General features: G+C 34.3%; 1 protein-coding gene across 3 annotated transcripts in view; it reads left to right on the forward strand.

The window, feature by feature from the left end:
• LOC115448575 (peripheral plasma membrane protein CASK) overlaps positions 1-21,270 on the forward strand; it is a 274,370-nt gene that overhangs the window by 159,376 nt on the left and 93,724 nt on the right. The gene's annotated exons all lie outside the window — the stretch shown is intronic.

Below are 21,270 nucleotides of genomic sequence, written 5' to 3' on the forward strand. Positions count from 1 at the left end.
AAGTAGTTACACAAAAATTAATTTACATTTTACGACGAATGGAAGGACGAGTAACTGATATTCCTTAAATTAACGATCTTATTGCAGGTTTCTTTTGAAGCTATAAAAAGTATATTACTATAATCGTACTTATATCGTTATTGATTTTTGTGCCTACATGTAGACCTATAGGTAGATTTTTTATTGGCTTTCGGCCGTGTGAATAAAATGTTTTTCAACATAAAAATGTATATTCTTCCGGTATAAAATATAGCCAAACATGGTCGAACAATAATCCGCAATATGGTCTATCGGTGTGTCGAATTTCATACAAATCCCTTCACCTGATTCTGTGCTTATTTCGAACAGAAATCCAAACATTTTCACACACTTTCGTATTTTTAATATAAGTTTTGTTTGTTTTCATAGGAAATAATATTTTTTTTGAAATAGCTGTCGCAGACGTCGTCCCGGTGGCTACACTGTTTTAAAGATTTTTGTAATAGGAAAGCTATTCTACGCAGAGGAAGCCGCGAGCCGCATCTAAAACACGTGTATAACATTAGTGATATTTTATATCTTAGTTTAAAATGTAACATGCTATTAAACATAACGTTACTCTCGAACTGTCTGTTTGAAATGGACGAATAGTTGGAATATATTGGAAAATTACATACGCTTTTGTGGTCAAATTAAGCATTTGACTGACCTGGTTTATCGTTGAAAATTGTTATGAATGCCATATGAACATGCCTGTATGCCTGATTAGAACGGTTAGAAATGCCGTTTCTATGATATGGAGGGTCGAATGTAAATTGTATATCAGTTCTGGTCAAACACTAATTCATTTCCATTTAACATGTAGGTTTTTATAACTGCTGTAGGAACTCTTTATGTCTATTGTGATCTATAACCAAATACTCGCACAGAAGTCTTCATATTGTATCCTTGTAAACAAGAGAATCAGTACCATAACAAATTATTAATAAACTTCACCGAATTCCTAGATCTATTAACAGCTAAACTTATTCATTAATAGAACAATTATGTACAAACGAGTCAACCACTTTGTCCGATAAAATAAATAGAAACGTATTAAAGTTGAGGGACAAGTAACATCAATCAACTCGGACCAAATACGTAAACCTCGTCTGCCCATTTCTAAATTAGGAAAAGAAAGTTATAATTGGACTTAAACCCGCTTAGCGGTTGTTTTGATAAATGCCGCGAAAATGTTTTTATTATTACAGTTCCAGGGGCACAGACGTGGTCTTTGCCAGTTGAAAAGACGGGTCTGGTTGGAAGATTTTCTTTATTCTTGCTCTTTCGTATATGAATGAATAAAGGCCACGAGACGTGGAATATTGGAGTGGTTTAAACAATATTACTCAACTTCAAAATTGATTATAACAACTAGGAAACTAAAGCATATTGAATGCAAGAATGAATCAATACAACATGAAAGACCCAGTATAGAAAGGTCGGTAATTAAGATCGCTTTCTACAAACTATGACAACAGGAAATAAAAAGAATGAAAAATATTGTATTGGTAATAGGAAACAAAAAACATATATATGAGGATGACAATTATCATTAGCGATTGTAGAAAGGTGTCTGGGTTACGTTCCCAGGTATGGTTAGGACTATGGGAATAGGATGTACTTAATTACAGAAAGTTAATTTCCAGAAACATCATCTCATATTTACTTTAAAATGACGTATACGTTACAGAAGTATCTAGAGTTTTGAATAACTATCTTCAAATTCATACTAAACGGCGTACGCTAACGCGATTCCAATCAATCCTGAACTCAGTACACGGTCCATTAAGCTGCATTTCTCCTTGTTAAACATAAACGAATTGCGGCTAAATTAACACGTTCCTTCACTAAGACAAATTATAGCGCGAGCGCCTCGCATCCACTTGCACGTTTAGTTTGGTTCTGAAACAAATTGCCCGGATGGTTTATTGTAACGAAATCTCTCGACCTCTGGCCGTTTAGTGGCCTCCCGTGTGAGATATGTGAACGTTTTGCCGACGATTGCCGTGATTCTTTTGAGGATTTGCCGCTGCCCGCGTTATTAGCGATTTGACGCGTCATTCTGCCGATTGTTACTAGTATTTTAAGTTATTTTTTCATTACCTGTCGCTATTGCTGCTTTGGATTAATGTAAGGTACATTGATTACAAAAATTATGTCAATTTACAAATCGTTTTTTACAGAAATCACGTGGAGGAAAATAAATTCCATGATTTTATTTCGGAAACACAAGTCGTAGTGTGCTTTAAACCTAGATCTGCACATATGTGTGAATAACATACATTCCACGATAGGCTCGTATTGCCTAGATGTACTATTGTGATTTACTTTTATTAATGAAAAGTTAACGGAGTGTATATTTGCTCATCGTACCGTCGCTTTATTCGCATCATAAACGCGATGAGCTTTTTCTATCATCTATTGTTGTCTACACATTGCATATAGCAAAGCATATGAAACCTATTACTGGTGCAAGGTCTTTCGCATGCGAGAGTCTAATTATATAGATAAGAACCGATTAAATTGTCCATTTCTGCTACCGAGCTGCGTAAAATTAATACACATTTTAATTATTACAACATAGATTTTCTTTTTTTTTTTTTTTATTTATTTAAGGGACTTTTGTACTAGTTGTGTACATATCAGTCCCATAATATATTCCTAGTCTAATACAAACATGCAATACATTAAGAATTAACATAAAAAAACATAGATTTAGCTCATCGAAGTTAAGGGATGTGTTGCTCCTCGTTAATGTCAGATAACATTGCTTATATTTCCATTCCATTTTATTAGAAAAATTATATTTCGTCTCTGTGTCTGATCCATCCATACTATGGTTATATCTTCCCCTTTTGTTTTGCAAGCGTTTGAGTCTATGAGTAATTTAGGTGATAAAGTATCACATTCAGACAAAATGAATATGTCCCTAAGGATAACCAATATATTCTATCGTCCTGTTTCCCGCCCAACTGTTCTAAGAAATATTTTTATTCCATCCAAGGTTATATTGGTAATTGATCCGTTGGAGGGATGTGGATTCGAATCTATTTTTGCACTATTTAAGTGGAAAGTTATTTTGAAGAACATATCATGTCTTGTTTGTAGAATTTGCCAAATTAAATATTTATTAAAAGATTGTAAATAGTTTTAATTTTTCACACCAGGTTGCACATTTAATACATAAATGCTGCATATCAGTGCCTACTTTTTTATTATCAGGTTATCAGGACTTATTATCTTTAATTATGTTTTCAAATTATTTGACCACAGCTCTGCTAGCCTATTATGTTTAAAAGGGGCACTAAACTAAAATATTACTATCTATTTGGGAGCATAGATTAAAGTGTAATATTTGTATTGAGTCGGATTAAATATGTCATTTATATGAGGAATAGCATTTACTAAGAAGATGTCAAAAAGATCACAAATCTTCAAATAACTAAACCGAGCTATAAATTGGAGATTAACATGACCGAAATAATTTTCACGTCCTCTATTTCAGTATCTATTTGCCAAACGTTCTGTCACAACAAATTATTTAATGCGAAAACATAAACGTAAACGTTCCAGGGCAATAAGTCATCTGTCCGCATAATGCGCTCAATGGCGACCTTGGTGAATGGAAATTGTTCTGGCGTCTGTGCCAAGTGTGCCAAACATTGGTCCACCGCAACTTGATAATAAATATCTTTGGACAAAGCACCGCGTGAAAGCGATATCGCCAATGGCCAACATTACTTAGTCGCCCACCGCCTCGGAGCGCTTTACAAATCTATTACCAATTGGAATTCAATGGACGTTATTTATGCTGATGTTGAAATCTTCTTTGGCATTTTAAAAGAAGTTGTCTTTTAAAGGATGCTGTGACGGCATACAATTTTACAATGTGCTGTTAAGAAAATTGAAAGTAGATGATGGACATTAAAAAGAATTATAACACCGGTCATAATGTGTTGTTCATGTATTTACATACTCTATAATATTTAAGTCAAATAATCCATTAAAACGAGAAAGAATAAGTCTCAAAGGACTTATATCTCATGTTACATAAGCTCACATTCAATTATGAAAACCGCTCTCTCGTCATCTCGTCACTCAAAATCACAAACCGGCTTATCCCATTCTTCCTCTCTGTCAAGTATAACGTTGTCTGTAGCGTGTTTATCCTATTTGTGGGCGATTTGTCAAGGGACGGCTTCCGCGAGGGATTATCTACTGCAAGTGGGTCATTTGGTTACTCTGTACGCGGTGAAAGATGGCCGGTTAACGTGCCTACATTAGGGACAGACCTTTGTGTTATTTCCTTTGTTTTTGTTTGTATAAAAATGTTACAAACAGTAATGCTTTAAGATTGTTGGATTATTTCATGACTGCTGCCTTACCTGCTTATATCAATTAATGTTAATTACGTTAAACAACTCAATTTCGTATATAATCTAATTAATATTATGTATTTATTGACGAGCATATGATTATTATTGATTATATTGATTCTGAATATTGTGAATGTGGTGGTGATTACTTATTCTCGTTTTTCTTAAGATTACATCACGATTCAGATTGCGATATCGATTGTTACAGACAGAAATATAACTTGCGAATTTCCTTTCCTATAAGTTCAATATGATCAGCTTACTCTTTCAATAAAGAAAAACATTGTGAAACTGGTTTACGATGACACGCGTCTGTTCTTTTGCGACAAACAGATTTAGACAAAATGTCAGCATCACCGTTTTACAGTTTACAAAGAGTTTGCGTCTCCCGAACAGATTTCAAATTACAACGGCCAAAGTTTTAGTCGCCCCTCTAACAGCGTGTGTTGGGACTGCTTTATTCTGATTATCAAACTTCACTGATTAGAATTCGTACTTTATAACTTTGTGGTTATTACAAACTTTCTTTGTTGCTTCGAGAATATGGATCCTCTCAGTTTGAACACCAGCTTGCCGTGACGTATGCTTTTAAACATTTCATAACTTAGTTTCTCGATATAAAAGATCTTTGTTAAATATAGACGTTAATAGATAAAAAGTTATGAATATATATATCAGAAACAAATTCAATTGGACTGTAGCAATAAAAGTGTGTGCCTTTGCATTGGGAACTAAAATAAAGTGTATTTTTGAAAAATTAAATGTTTTGAAACATTAAAAAGCGTTGCGTTCTATGTGCCAGTAATCAATACGAATTCAGGTAAACGTTCACGAAAGCCTAACTAAAATCAATAGGTGAAATAGTTTCGACAGCCAAAAAAATATACTGCAATACGCTTTTTACAGTATATCTACAAAACACAACGCCTAGACTGCGTCTAAGTCGCAGAATCTCGTATCGACATCCGCATGACACAGGCTTTCGACGAGTCTATAGCTAGAAATTGGCGAGACGTGACCGGAGAGCTAGCTGCAGTGCCGTAAGACTCGACACTTGGATTGGATGGTATTGTAAAGGCAATTTTGCCTGCACACCAGTCAATTTTGTACTTTTATTTAATCTTCGCGACGGAGCAAATTGCTGTTTACACGACAATATTGTCGGTTTATTTTGTTATTGTTTTGTTGTGGTGTGATTTGAGATGTGATTAGTTTTCTAGTGCCATTGGATTTGATTATTATCTAGTTTTTGGTCATTCACATTAAATAAGGTAGTTTAAGATCCTGAAAAGTCGTACTTGAGATTTGCCTCTAATAATGCTGACAGTTTATGTAATATGTTCCCGTATATGGTAAACGAAATTGGACAAAAGTTCTGTAGGACCTCTCATGTTATGGCATAATATCTCTATGTTGTTAATTGAATTGTTTTTCTTTAATGTTTTCATTTATTTTAATTTATCAAAAAGCTATTTATTTTCCTACATGGCCATACAGTAATCGAACCAATATACATTACATACAAATAAATGCTAGCTATTTTTATTCCCTCAGTGGAGCACTATTTTCTGAGCAAATTTCTGTAGTAAGTACATATTAAGCCTTGTTATTCAGAGGCTTGTCAGCAAATATCGACATTGATGTTCGTTTTACTAATATTGCTACAGAGCTTTGTACTAAAAATATATTTCTAGCTAAACGTGACATAGATTTAAGAAGTGTAGATTTTGAATTAAATATTTAACTTTCTATTTTTTAGGCGAAATGATCCCACTGCACCTGATGGTGAGTGGAGTGAGGTCCAATAGAATGTCGACTGACGAGAGATGATTACCCCTCGGCAGTCGACACAATTATGCCGGCCTGTTGGAACCGGGTATACACAGGCTGATCTTTGAACGCGACAAACTTACGTGGGCTACTATGACGGGTTTTGACACCTTGGGTACGGTGGTCGCTATCCGAGCGGATAAAAAATATACCAGCAAAACTTGTTACATATTTATTTTTTGGCATATTACATACCGCCGCATTATACAAATCGTCAATAATGTATCATACAAAATTGTATGACGACAATAAATTTTCTCACTGGACGAAACTTATCAAAAGAATAACAATTTGTATCGATGTTGTTGTATCAATGCTGTATATTACAAAAGCGGAGAGAGGAGAAGCTCCATCCATCATCATGTCGACGATGGCTTTGTTTAGCATAGAATGTCCACGAAGCCCTTATTTTTCTCAGCGGGATAAGATGGCTCCAGAATACTGCAGATAAAATAGTAATTTATCTTTTTTTTTTTGTTTAAAAATGGTCCGTATTTTAGGAATACTTTTAATAATATTTGTGTGGATGCGGTTTTTTCGCCTCTTGATGTGTGCCAGTAATGTATGTAAAAGGCTTTCTTACTTCTGTTGTTTTAGGCCAGTGTGTAAATATGCTAAGCGACATATCGCGTGGAATTGTATGCAATATGCTTTACATTGTGTGTTTTACATTAGATTTGATCATTGACCTCGCTTTTTTAAATAAATTACATTATATCAGTTTCCTTACATAACATATACATATATTAGTTTTGTTCTTATTCTTTACCTGTTAAAATGTTTACGATTGAAGTAAGTTAAGCAGAAACAACATACGATCATTTTCCAAAACGCAAAAATCCGAACACCAAGAGGTCTCAAAATCTTCTCAAAACCATTTGAATTACTTGTTGACTGACTAGATTATCACAATTGGTGGGGTTGAAATTCTAGAAGTATTAATTTGAAAATATTATCGGCTATATATTCCAAGCAGATTTATGAAAACTGTAATTTAATTTATTGGTAATTTACGTTTGACGCACTCAATATCGATAATAATTTCACCCCACGCAAATATGCCGGACAAAATTAACAACTCTTGTAATATCGATATCGTATGAATTCCACTTTCAAGTGCCGATGCGATGGCAAAATCGCGTTAATTAATGTAAGTAATAACAATGCAATAGTAATTATGCAGGTAACAGGATCCGATAAATCGGTACAGCTCAAACTTAGTGATTTGAATGTTGTTTATTATATAATCTAGTATGAAAATTATACTGTTTTTTAAAACAGCATATAGGAAAAAAAAATAATAATATATAAATATATAACTATCACCGACCGAAACATTCAATAGTGTCAAAGACACCGCTCCAATGGTTTTCTATGCGACATGTATGTTGTAAAAGTTTTGTCGCGTAAATCTTTGTCTAAACGAAACTAGTATAACGTGATTTTACTCCGTAAATATTTTCACAATACGATTAATCGGTACGATTTAAATCGTATCGTTCTTAACGATATGTCGGGGCATATGTACATTACATACAGGCACGGTTGGGTGTGGTGCGTCTGTTATGGCGTCGCGACTCCACAACGAACAAATGATGAAGGCGTGCATTGTGCTCCGTACACGGCAGGCAATCTGCACTAAACACTGCCCGGCTTGAAGATACGTATCGTGTGTGATCAGAGGCGAATGTAACAATGCATACCTGTTCCTGCTTTTATGAAGGATACGTTTTAAAATTATTGAAAAAGACGGTGAATGAAAGGACTCTTGAGCTTATATTGAGATGTTTTGTGGTGTATTGCTCCTGTTTTGATAATTTATTAGGTATTTTTTTCACTGTGTTTTAGGGGCATACCTTATTTTAATAATATTTATTTATTAAATCTTTTTTATGACAGTTAAAGGTAATAAAAATAATATATTTAAAATATCTAGGAAATACTCGACACCAACCACTATGTAGTCTCAAGCACACCTTAATATTCACAATAGCAAAAAGCTACACACATCTATACATATACAATAATATGGTAACATGCCGATGACTGTACTTTATAGATATTAAAAAAAAAATTGAGGGTCTTTATTAGAGCAACAGAAACTAAAACAATAGTTTTTAGAATTTTTCTGTCTCCCTGTATGTTTGTACATGCATAACTCACAAACTAGTTCATGAAATTAAATGCAGTTTTCACTGATGTTTTGCTAGAGATCTAACTTAAAATATAGGCCCTAGTTCATCCTGATATTATAAAATGGGAATTTAACACTAAAAAAATTATTCAACGCACGCGGAATTGCGAGCAATTCAATAACTCGCTTATTAACTACTCTGATACATGTATTTCCCACCGTAATCGATTTCTAATTAATCGTCATTGCTAATGCATGAAATATAATGATCGAGTCACGATTCCGAGCCGGAAACGTTACAATGGTAATGTATATCGTTATTAATGAACTTTCCTTCCGTCAAATGTTCTCCAATGACTATTATGTCTGTAACGGAGTTAGATAACAAGGAAATAATAATTTGCTTATTGCTGATAATCTGAAAGTATATAATATAAACTAATTGTTTCTGCTAGCGGTTTCGTCAGCTTTAACGATTTTTCTCGAGAATAAAAGTCCCACTGTGTATTTTTCTTGTACTAAAAAAGGTTATGTTTTTATCGACGACTTGCTCTATCTATAAATGCATTTTCTTGTTACAAACATTCAAACATCTTCATAAACTTGCTATTTAGTAGTAGTAATAAGTAAGAGTGAATAATGGATTTGACATATTCGTGTCATTACAGTATCATCATCAGTTACAGTATATCCACGATTGAACGTAAGCCTTCCTTAAAAATTCACATAATAACCTGTTGGATGCTGTCAATTATTGTCTTAATAAATATACTGTAGACCAGCTTTTGCCCGCAGGTCCGACCCATTAAAAAAGTTTTTCGTGGTTAAAAATAGGCTATAGCACTCAGAAGTAATGTAGCTTCGTATTAGTAAAATAATTTTCAAAATCGATTAAGTAGTTTCAGAGATTTACCCCCGCAAACCTACAAACAAATTCACAAACTTTTCTTTATAATATTAATATACATTATAATATCCTGCTAAGGGCTGTAATTATTCACACACGTCTGTTAATACGTTAACCCTACCAATTAGTAGTTGGCAGTATCATATAGAACACTTGTCATACTCGAATGGTTCTGTTAATTGTACCGCGAAGATATTTCGATCGTTAATTCAATTATACAAGATAAATATGGTAGTGGATAAATACAAATATTATGTACGATTCTCCTCCCGTCGTCTTCATACTAAATTAAAGACCACTAACCAGTGTGTTTTGTTATTTATAATAAAAACTAGCTTTTGTTCGCAACTTCGCCTGCTTTAAAGAGTTTTCCGGGATAAAAGTCCCACTATATATTTTCCCGGGACTGAAAATAGCCTATAACCTTCCCAGGGTCTTAAGCTATCTCCATACCAAATTTCATAAAAATCCGTTCAGTAGATTTTGAGAAAATCGATCATATACAAACAGACATCTTTTGAGGAATTTGTTTTAAAATAAATATGGATAATTTACTTGAAATTTTAAATGATAACACATACAATAACCAACAATATTAATAATATATAATTATATATAAATAAGTAAGGGTTAAACACTTTTAAAGTAATTTATATCTCTCTATTATTGTAATCATTGACAATAAATATTTTTTAATATTTCAGTTGTAATATTTAGCTAAAGATCAAGTATCATAGATTTCAATACTGCTATCAAAGCATAGTACAATAATATATAAAACCTAATTTAAGTAACGTAATAAATTCAAAGAATACTGCATTAAAAAAATTCAAACAAGAACGGAGAACCTCCTGTTTTAGTAATTCAGTTAAAAATCTATTTGAAGAAACACGCCTTAATAGCTGCGGTCATTTAAAAAACACGTAACAAAACTATTCTCAGTTTCTTTCAGAATTCAAAATCACCCTAAATTCATTCGTTTTGATTCCACCCATCCCTTTCACTCATATCGCCTTCTTATCCTGTATCCATTTATACGGTTCATGTTACAATCTATGTAACCGATTATTCATACGCTCCTCATTACAGTTTTATCTTTAAGGAAAGTTAGAAATACGTTTATCAAAATTGATACCATAATTTTTCTCTTAATTCCCCTGGCTCACAATTACAAGGTCCTATGTTAATCTTTACTTGTGTTGGAAAAACAAGGTTGATTATTTTCATGTTGGTGAAAATTTCCAAAAAAACAATAATTCATGGTCCCCATATTTAATTTATCATTCGGGGTTATCAGAAATATTTACAAACGCAAAGTATACCTGTACTAATATGCATAAATGCAGACTGCAAACCGTTCTGATGATAATTAGATTCTACATGAATTCTACATAAAAGGAAGCCGGTAAATATCTGGTTATATGTATCTTTCGCCACTGTGACGTATATAATTCGATTTGTGCAAAAAATATAATATAGAACCTTATAATAGTGAGCCAGCAACTTTTTTTTACTAAGAAACGTAATAAATGTTTTGTTCAACTTAAAAACTGTTTTATAACTTGCTACCTTACTATTTGAAAATGAATATACAAAACATTAAACGAATCAATAATAAAAAAATTTGGGCAGCAAAGCTCTTCATAAGCGACCCGACCGTGTTAACCAATTTTCGCAAATGTGCCGTGACCTAATAATATTAGAGTCACAGACCTGCGTAATGAAATTTATCGCCTCGCGAACCATTGGGTAATTAATAACGTGTTCGGCGCGGGCTATGCTTTCACGGGGCTTGCTGAACAAAACCTATTGTGCCGCCTGCCTATTAATTACCGTGGAGCAACAGATAATGTATTGATTTTATTCTCCCTTCTAATTGTGTTTTATAGTTTTCTTATAACTGACTGTATTAGTATGTAGGCTTTTAATCCGTAAAAAATGGATAACAGGACTTCTGTTTCAGGAAAGTTATTAAAAGTAGACCGAGCGGCGTTCAAATCATAGTAAAAAAATTATAGTTACAGATTTAATCTTATCCTCTTGTACATATCATTTTTGTTTGAACAAAATTAACCTAGGTCACAAAGAACTACCTATAGAATCATCTACAAGAAGAAATGTAGACAGTTATTTCATAAACGATACATTATTTACAGAGGCAACGTGTATGATAGAGACATATTTTAATAAAGAAAATTTATGTTCATTGTTGCCAAAGGGAAGCCGGATTACAAATTTTCGAAGCGCTTTGTGCGAGTGTTCAATATAACTACGCCACGAGGTCTTATTATCGAGTCAAAGGAATATCTGCATCTCATTAAAAATAACGTCTTCGTGTTATATTTAAAACTGCTATATTTTCATCTGTGTTACTTGTATTTAATTACATACTGGGTTTTAGAAATATAACATGGATAGGCTGGATATAATTCATGTATTACTGAGAACATTTATTTCTTAGTTGTAATAACCAATATAACCTTGAATAAACATTACAATTGTGTACTTTTTATTTTATAATAACACCACTAAGGGTACTAATATCGTAGAGTTCTCAAAACCAGCTTTTGAAATTTCATCTCTGCGTATTACATTTCTTAGTCAACACGACTACAATACCACGTTCATATCAAACATTGCTTCTTGAATGTATAAAATACTTTGCAGAAACCCTCCGACATTCCTTCAAAGAGTTCTCGATGGTATCTGAATGGATACTGACATAAATTTGAAGTACGGTCCAGTCAGCAGGATGCAGGAGTTACCAATAACGATCATCATTACGCTATTTAACCCTGCCCTGACAATATCACTTTGAACTCATAAAACCAACACTGCAGACCCTTTCGGGTATTTTATGGCATGCCTTGTTCTCTTTTTCGGTATTATGATAATAATTGTATGATCTTTAATGTCATTTTATGAAGAAATTTTACGATTTTTTGTTTGTTTTAGATTGACTCGAGAGACTTGTGTGTCGAAAGTAATATATTATGTTGAAATTCGTATTAATATTTAAAATTATCTTTACCATAATCTATTCTTGACAATTCGACCGTATCAAATAACCCAAAGCCGCAGAGATTGTTTAACAGTGTACAACTTTACGACGTAATAAATTAAATTTTGCGCAGAATTTGATTCCATTTACTGTAGTTTGGGTGATTAAAATTTGATAGTAGTACGGCGGGCTTGTGCTTCGGCCCGTGACTCCTTGTAAACTGTATTATCTGAGAAAATTTGCTCTCATTCGTGATCTAGGCGAAAGCCTGAGAGTCGCTCACCTGTCTTTCCACGAATATTCTGTAAACAAAATACTTTATTACGAGACTCTGTGCAAACAAATTTATTAAGATTAGATTTTGTGTTTACGGCCCCATTTTGTGGCGTTCAATTTGTGTTCTTAAAATGGCGGAATGGAACGGGATATGAAAGGTATCTTGGAATACTTTGTAAACAATGTTATTTTTTTTCCTAACATTAACATAGCGTTTGGGTATCATTTTTTTTTCGTACATACGACTATAAATTATGTAAGATAATAATTTTATTAAATGCACATCTTATTTAATAAGAATTACCAAAAAATTCAAAAATAGACCTACAGCCGTTATTAGACATATTTGAAAAAAAAAATACGATGTTATAAAATTATCCCTAAAAGGGTTAATTTTTGGTCGAACATTACATTTTATCACTATTCTGGTTTTCTAGCGTCTATTAAGTCAATTCATGCAACTCAATATTTTTTACAATGTCTAGTTATCATTAATCAAGCAATCATCTCTTACTTTGTTGTTGAATTGTCACTTTTTAATATTCATTAGCGAACGTCAATCTGAGGTGTCATCCACATAATATTTGTCACACATAGTAAACGGTTTGTATATATAATTCTATATTACTATTTGTGAAAATTCTGACTGCACTTTTATAATGTATGACCTCTTCCATCCATTTCTTTTCGTTATTAAAACTATTGTTTTAAACTAATATTTTTATCGTTTTGGGCGCTCTAATGTTTTATTTTTCTTTATTTCAGGTAAACATATTTTGAATGATTTATCTTTCACATTTCAACTGTACTGCGGTGAATGGGTAAGTGTTTATTTATTTATGACATTGTAAGTAACTTGAGAGCGTAGTTGATAGTCTGTCGTCGTTTCGCGAAATTTATTACTTTGGGGAAATCGCTAGTGTAGGCCGTATATTCACAATTACATCCGTGCTCGCGATATTATATCCAGATACACAATATTAAATCATTGTTGCAGTGAAAAGTCAAATAAATAGAGGCAGTTTCGATTTAGGAGTAAATAAATTGTTTTCAATATATTTTGATGTATGTACAACGAGACACTTAATCTTTTTTACTTTGTTCGTCACGTAACAATATCAGAAGTTTATATCAAAAATTTACTACATTATTCGAACGTTCGAAGTGCTTCCACAAATGAAATTCGGCAAAAAACCGTCCGGAATCGATGGAGGGAGAGAAAAAAAACTTTTGAATACTAAGGAACGGGCCGTTTTTCAATCAGACCGTAAGTAGGGACTTGGCCGGGAGAAAGTTTACTCGTTCCCGAGGTGTTTGTACACTTTATTGGGATAAATATTTAATGTAATCCCGTGTTCCCACCTTTGTTTGTTGCTTAATTTAGTTTGTTCAGGCCTATGTTCACTTTTTTCTGAATGTGCTTATGTTTGGTTACTTGAAAATTTAATTATTTAACGGAATCTATCGATTCTACTTTACAGGCTTAAGAGCAAAATGATATAAATATGTACATAATATTAAATATTTCTTCTTCTTTTCTTCTACAGTTTATTTTCAATACAAATTTATTAGATAACTAGCAACTCGCCCCAACGTCGCATGGGTAGCAGAGCATATATACCAAAAAAATCTGGCGTACAAAACATAAATGAATTATACACACAAACGTTCCTCTTAAATCACTTCATCCATTAGTGAAAAGCCGTTAGGTAGCTTTTGAGTTTATCACGTCCAGACAAAAGCAGCGGGGTAAGAAATTGTGTTTAATAATATATAGAGTAATACTCTATAAGATTATTTGTATAATATTATAAATTTAACTAATAAAATAAAGATAAGTTAAATATGTCTGGAAAAACTGACTACATTGGGACAATCACATGCATAAAAACAATCATAAATAAATATTTTTTTCACTCCATTATATCAGTCTGTTAAACATCTTCTACATGAATTTTGCTGATAAGCATAATATATGTAATAAATTGTTTATTGTATATCACACATATAAATTGCCACTCTACATAAATTATTACCCATAACTACTACCATCATTCTCTCAACCTTAACGTCGACTCAATAAACACTACCGCCATCTATGTCCTACCAGACGAATCCTAGTTCCTCTAAAGTGGCGCCCTCTGGAATATTTTCTCGAAAACTCGAGAACTATAAAGCGCCATCTGTGAAAGCGGAGTAAAATCTGTTTGTATTCCACCCCGACCTGAAAGTGTACTGAAGGAGGTTCGTGATATGAAAATGTTGCAAACTATGCAAGTTGAACGTTTAGTGCTTTAGTCGGTAGAGGGCGCTGTGCGTTAAGAATATTTTCTCCTCTAGATATTTTATAGTAAAATATTGTTGATACATGTATCAATAATGTTCGTTGTTAAAATACTACTTACTTTCAATGTTCAAAAATTAATAATTCCCAGTGTGTACCCGAACAAAAGAGGAGAATGGTCAATGTTTGTCTTTTTTAAACCTCTGCTTGTTCGACTTGTTCAAACACGCGAAACTTTTGCGGAGTTAATTTCGACCTGGTGCCCCATGTCAACCGTTCGTTGTTGGAGTTTGTGGAATCGATACTTTATCCCTGTTTTAATGTCGGGACCAGAACCCTCTGGGAACCTGAATGTGAAAAGTCAATTTTGCACCTCGTATATCACATTGTTAACACGCATTTTATGTATCTACGCTATAAAATAAAACGAAATAAACAACGATATTATTAGATTAATATGGTGGAAGGATCGTGTTTTATAATTTTTATGTATTACGAATTTAATAAAGAAATTATTAATGTTAAATTTTAAATAATGTATTCTACTTTTTCTTTATTATCATTATTTAGTATTGGTCCGAGGGTACTACTTACCTATACTTTTAATCTACGTGATAGGTATATACGTTTATACGTTTTATATCCGTCGGCTGTATATCTACTCTTTTTTTTAAACGGCTACTAATAGAGTCGGCGATAAGAACTCGACGCTAGTTTGTCTTATAAATAGCTAATTCATAGTTAACATAAAAGCTTTCTGGGAATAATAGTGATGTATTAATAAAGGAGAATGCCCATTTTTTTATGAGAGTTGGGCTACGCTTGCGTCTGTACAAAACCTTCACAAAACTATAGGGAATATATCCTAATTTTTATACAAATTGAAAACAATTAGATATTCGATGGGAGTTCGGAGTAATCAGACTTTTTATAGCGCGGTTATTTTGAGGTTAAGTATGGACTGCAATAATGTAAGGTAGAAAGTACCTACGTCCCTGATTAAGTTCAATATTGCAGTACCTACTTGTTATTGCTATAAGCGATTAGTGGACGGTCTTTTCACCTAACTTCAATTGCCCTCATAAGAACTGATAGATACTAACATACCTGATAAGATGAAACTCCAATAAAACTTCAACATAGTATGGCGGAATATAAAAGTTTTTTTCACGGAGCATAAATATGTTACCTGACCTTTTGTGTATATGTTTTTCTGACTTACGACTTATTCTATTACATGGATTACCTAATCCTTATTTCCACCTACCATTATCTCACTCCAATATGGCGTCAACACATATTGTAGAATAGATTCAGCTTAGTTTTTATGACTGGCCTTATGCCTGACGCCAACCCTACCATTTGCAGGATTCCGATCCCAGGCAATTCATGCTAAAAATACCGAAATAAAATGTTGCTTGGCCTGGAAATCGAGCCCAGGAACTTACTTCACAGCCTTATTAGGCTAATAGTTAATTATCATAGGGAAAGAAAAATAAAACCAGAAATACGAAATCCGATGCATATTTTTATATAGATGTATATTTTTAATAGAGGTATATATTCTTGGCATCCCAAAATAAAAACAAGAATTTAATATAGCTGCAGCACGTTTATATATACTCCTGAAGTGAGTGAATGACTTCTTGCAGCGCCGGTCGGGTCATGTCATGTTGTTGTCTGTGAACTTCTCTATTAGCTGACCTCCAGCAGGCAGCATAAACTCATTCCAGCCTTGAAACCTAAAAATAATGTAGAAGTTGAGTAAACATGTTCAGATTATGATTATTGTTAAACTGTTTTTTTTAACTTTGGCAAAATATTTCCCACATTGTGGGTATGTTAATAATAATCTACATAACTTACAAACTAGACAGCTCGTCCAAGGAATATACTTGTCGTTGCTGTGGCGCCGCAAAGGTGCAGTCAATACACCGCCGGGATATGCCGTCTCGTTTAACTGTCCTGGGTCTAGGCTCTAGACGACATTGTGTTGCTTACTAAAAGCCTTCCGTCTCAAAGTTCGAAACGCACATTATACACTTTGTTTTTTAACAGAGGATTTTTCGACTCAACATTAAAATACATAAGAAAAACACTCCGATCTTGAGTAAGATAATATATTGTAATGATTTAACATTCAAACAAATCTGAAGTGTCAAAATGTCATTAATTTCAGTTGCCAGTGTAATAAAAATCTGTACCCATATATTCATTAATTAAAAATAAAGTCCAGACATGTTTTAGCTGACTATTGTATTTCTGTCAATGCAAGTACAAGTCGCCTTTTGTTTGTTTTTGGAACAATTAATATTTTCTCTTTTTTTTACCAGCTATTTGGAGTTTTTTCATAATTATTAAGTAAAATATATTATTTTATGACAATATATTTGAGATGAATAATATATTTAATACATATATTATAGATTCAAATACGGGCATATTTATTGTACTTAATATTTACTTTTTTATTCCATTCAAAAGGGAATTTGTTATGAATTGGTATCAATTCGCCATAATGGCAGTACATTATCCGGTGTTTCATTTGCAACAATTAAACAACTTATTTTTCCATATCTTTTAAACCCCCATTCGCTTATGACTGAAATAAATACAAATGAAGTAATAATTAAAATGATGATTTTTCGTGGATATTTGGTTAAGACGCATGACTGACGCAAAGATAGCCTGCTTTTGGGCATTGTCCTTTGTACATATGATGTTTCTTCGAATTTCTTAACAGCGTCGACGCTGATAATAATGTATAATTATAATATCAGCCCTATCCCACTGCTGGGCACAAACCTATTTCACTACTGATAAGGCTTAGGCCTTTGTCAATCCAGCTGGCCTAGTTGGCATTACCAGACTTCAGTTACCCTAACAAATCTTACAGAGAACTTATCAGTTATGCAGATTTTCTCACGATGTTTGATTTCGTTTAAAACAAGCTATAATTTACAAAGACAACATACATAACTGTAGAAAAGTCAGAGATGCGTGTCCTTGGATTTTGAACCTGCGGACATTCGGCTTCGCAGTCTGTTCCCCATCCAACTAAGCTATCGCCGCTTCTTTTGTACACCGAGAGACCTTAATATCTTCTTTTATATTGAAAATAATATTTAAACCAAAGTACAAAAATAACAGACACCTACGTGTCTATTTGCCCCGAGTTTATCACGTTTTATATCCTTTTGAGTACACACATAACTGTATATCTTTCCGAACATAAAACACTAGTGTTATTCTCTTGACTATCGTTTTATTATTCTCATAGGTACAGTATTGTTGTATAATACAAGATACACAACTCAGTGTGGATAATTTTTTAATATCGTTTATGAACTATAGAAATAACATAGTTTTGGAATTGTATGAATGAAATATTTCGAATTTGCTTTCACGCAAGGTTTATCGGCTCATATTTTAGTACTTTTATTTATTAATACACACTCACGCCTTTTATGCCTGAAAGGGTAGGCTGGGGCGTAACTGGTACGCCCACTTTCTACCGTGTATATTCCGTCCCATGATGTGATAGGGAGCGAGCCTATGGCCATATTGGATACAAATCCCAGACTCCGGACTAATACTGTATAGAAAGCCTCAATATCCCTTTGCCCGACCTGGGATTCGACTAGAAGACATAGTATTTTATTTGAAACTACATTTCGTTGCGGCTATGTCCGCTTGAAACTTTCTTTTAATAATCAAATTTTAACTCCTATATTATTATATTCTTAGGAGTTAAATGTTCAAAAATCATTGTATAAGTTAAATTCCATTTATTGCATCGCATATATTTTTAAAAGATAATTAATTTTTTAACTTATATTGTGGTGGTAACATAATGTACTTACAGTTGCAAATTGAAAAATCCTTACTGCGATGCAAGGAAAATATATTTTTATACGCGCACGCAAAGTGCATCTGATTGTAATAAACTGCACACCTTACGGGCTGTTGGAACCGAATATACCTACACAGGTTGATCTCGGAACGCGACACACTTACCTAGGCCACTATAGCCGGTTTTAACACCTTGCATATAGTGGTCTCTATCCGGGGGAATGAAAAATATATTCTACCATCAACAAACTGACCTAGGTATTAATTACACTACAACAACAATATGACCATTGCACAGAAATGTAGGCATCGACTCCTCAAGGGAAATAACACCCATCCATTCATAATTCAGATACATACTCGGTGTTGGCGACGCAAATCCTTTTTGGTAAAATATAGTTTAGTTTTAAATTTTTGAATTTCGATTCGTCAATGTAATGTCTTTTATGTTCTTAGTTGTCAGTTGAGATTTTTATATTTTTCGTCGTATGTGAGTAAATTATTTTATTATAACGCCTAGTTTTACTCCTTAACTGGTTGAGTACTGGCTCATCTTTAACAAGTGGTCTTCGAGCCGGATCTGCAGAATATTATGTTCCGCACACCGCAAAAAATGACCAGGAAAACGCGCCGTGGTCCACAAGAGAAATTGCCGAAAAATTTTGACTCTGAACAAGGGGTCTCCACAAACATGGATCAGGCAACAACGGAAGGACCCTCAAAGGAAAATGGTGCGCAGCCAATAGTACCACCAAGTATTCCCGAACTTGATGCAACTTCTGAGCCAACTCGACACGTTCCAGATCCGCTCGCAAAAGCAATGTCTTCACGCAGAAGTCAGGTATCATCCAAGTCTTCTATAAACATCATAAAAAGAAATTGCAATTGGAAGCGGAACAACGGAAGGCACGCATCGAAATGGCCCTCATCGATCGGGAAACAGAGTTAAAGCTGGCGGAACTTGAAGAGGAGACCTACATTGATTACAGTCCACAAATTGAAGAAGAAGTTAATAGGTCTCAACTTCAAGTACAAGATTGGATAGAAAATCTTCAAACTACATTCGAGGTACCACCGAAGGACCAGTTCACCCCCGATCATGGTAAAACAGCGGGTCAACTGCACCAGGTATCGCCAATACTTGTAGCTACGAAGAACAAAACACATACGACCACGTCAAAAGGCCCTGTACCACCCACGTACAGCTCAAGCAATGCTGTAGACATGCTTGCTATGGCAATTAAAAACCCTCACAAGTGCCACTGCCAATAAAACCAATGCCAGTTTACTGAGCCGCATGTCAACACCAAAAGATTTACCGGAATTTGCTGGCGATCCAATGGAATGGCTCCAGTTTAAGCAGGCGTATGAGGAGTCCACTGAGGTGTGTAATTTTACGGACAAGGAGAATTTATGGAGGCTACGTAAGTGCCTTAAAGGGTCGGCGAAGGAATCAGTTAGTGCTTTGTTTATCAGCGCCACGTCACCTGCGAAGGTTATGTCGACATTGGAGCTGCTGTATGGGAACCCTGACTGCATAATATCCCGTATTATAAACGACCTTAAAAAACTCCCGCCGCTGCACCAGGACTATCAAAAAGACTGTGTGACATTTGCAGTGAAAATTCAGAATTTTGTAGAGGCAGTTCGAGCTGTTGGACGTGAAGAATACCTATTTGGGGTAAATATTGTATCTATCATTTTATCCAAGCTGCCTCCAATACTTATTTCAAAATGGTCAGATTACAGCTATAAATTTATAATAGAAGGAACTAAACCGCGGCTAATAATAATGTCTGAATTTTTACAAGAAGAGGCCGTAAAATTATCAACAACCGCGAGCATCATCACCAACATTCGACATGTCCCTTCAAAATACCAAAGGGAAAATACAACCCGAGCTATATCACATACATTCGCAATTCAAGAAAACGAATCCCAATGCCGATTTTGTAAAAGTCTGTTCACATACTAACCGAATGCAAAGAGTTTAAGAAAGCGCTACGTAATGTCAGATGGCAATTTGTCAAACGTCACGGAATTTGTTACAAATGTCTATTATCTCGCCATGAGCGCAATACATGCCCAGCGTCTTCCTGTGACAAAAATAATTGCGGTCAACCCCATCATCGCCTTTTACACTACACCGTGAACGTGGTTAATCGAGAAAACGATCAACGTACGCATCGACCATCTATATCAATAGCTACGGATGCACGTCACGAGCCTGAGCTGCGAGGTACTTCTCCTGCATCACAGTCGTCACCGTCACCAGCTACGGAAAATGTAACCTATATTAGTGCGAGTGATCGTAAAGTTTTGCTAAAAGTGGTTCCTGTTCGTATACACGGTCCCCTCGGTGTAGTGAATTCGAGTGCGTTGTTAGATGACGGGGCAACTGTATCGTTCATAAGCGCTAGCCTCGCAGAACGTGCAGGACTACACGGGCGCCGGGAAACAATGCATGTGCGTGGTGCTTGGACTGATAACGAACTGGTTTGTGAAACAACAATTGTTAATATGGACCTTAGTGGTATAGACAATAAGGTGTATAACATAAGAGCTCGTAGTATCAAGGAGTTAAACTTG

This window comes from Manduca sexta, chromosome 21 (genome assembly GCF_014839805.1).
Source record: "Manduca sexta isolate Smith_Timp_Sample1 chromosome 21, JHU_Msex_v1.0, whole genome shotgun sequence".
NCBI lineage: Eukaryota > Metazoa > Arthropoda > Insecta > Lepidoptera > Sphingidae > Manduca > Manduca sexta.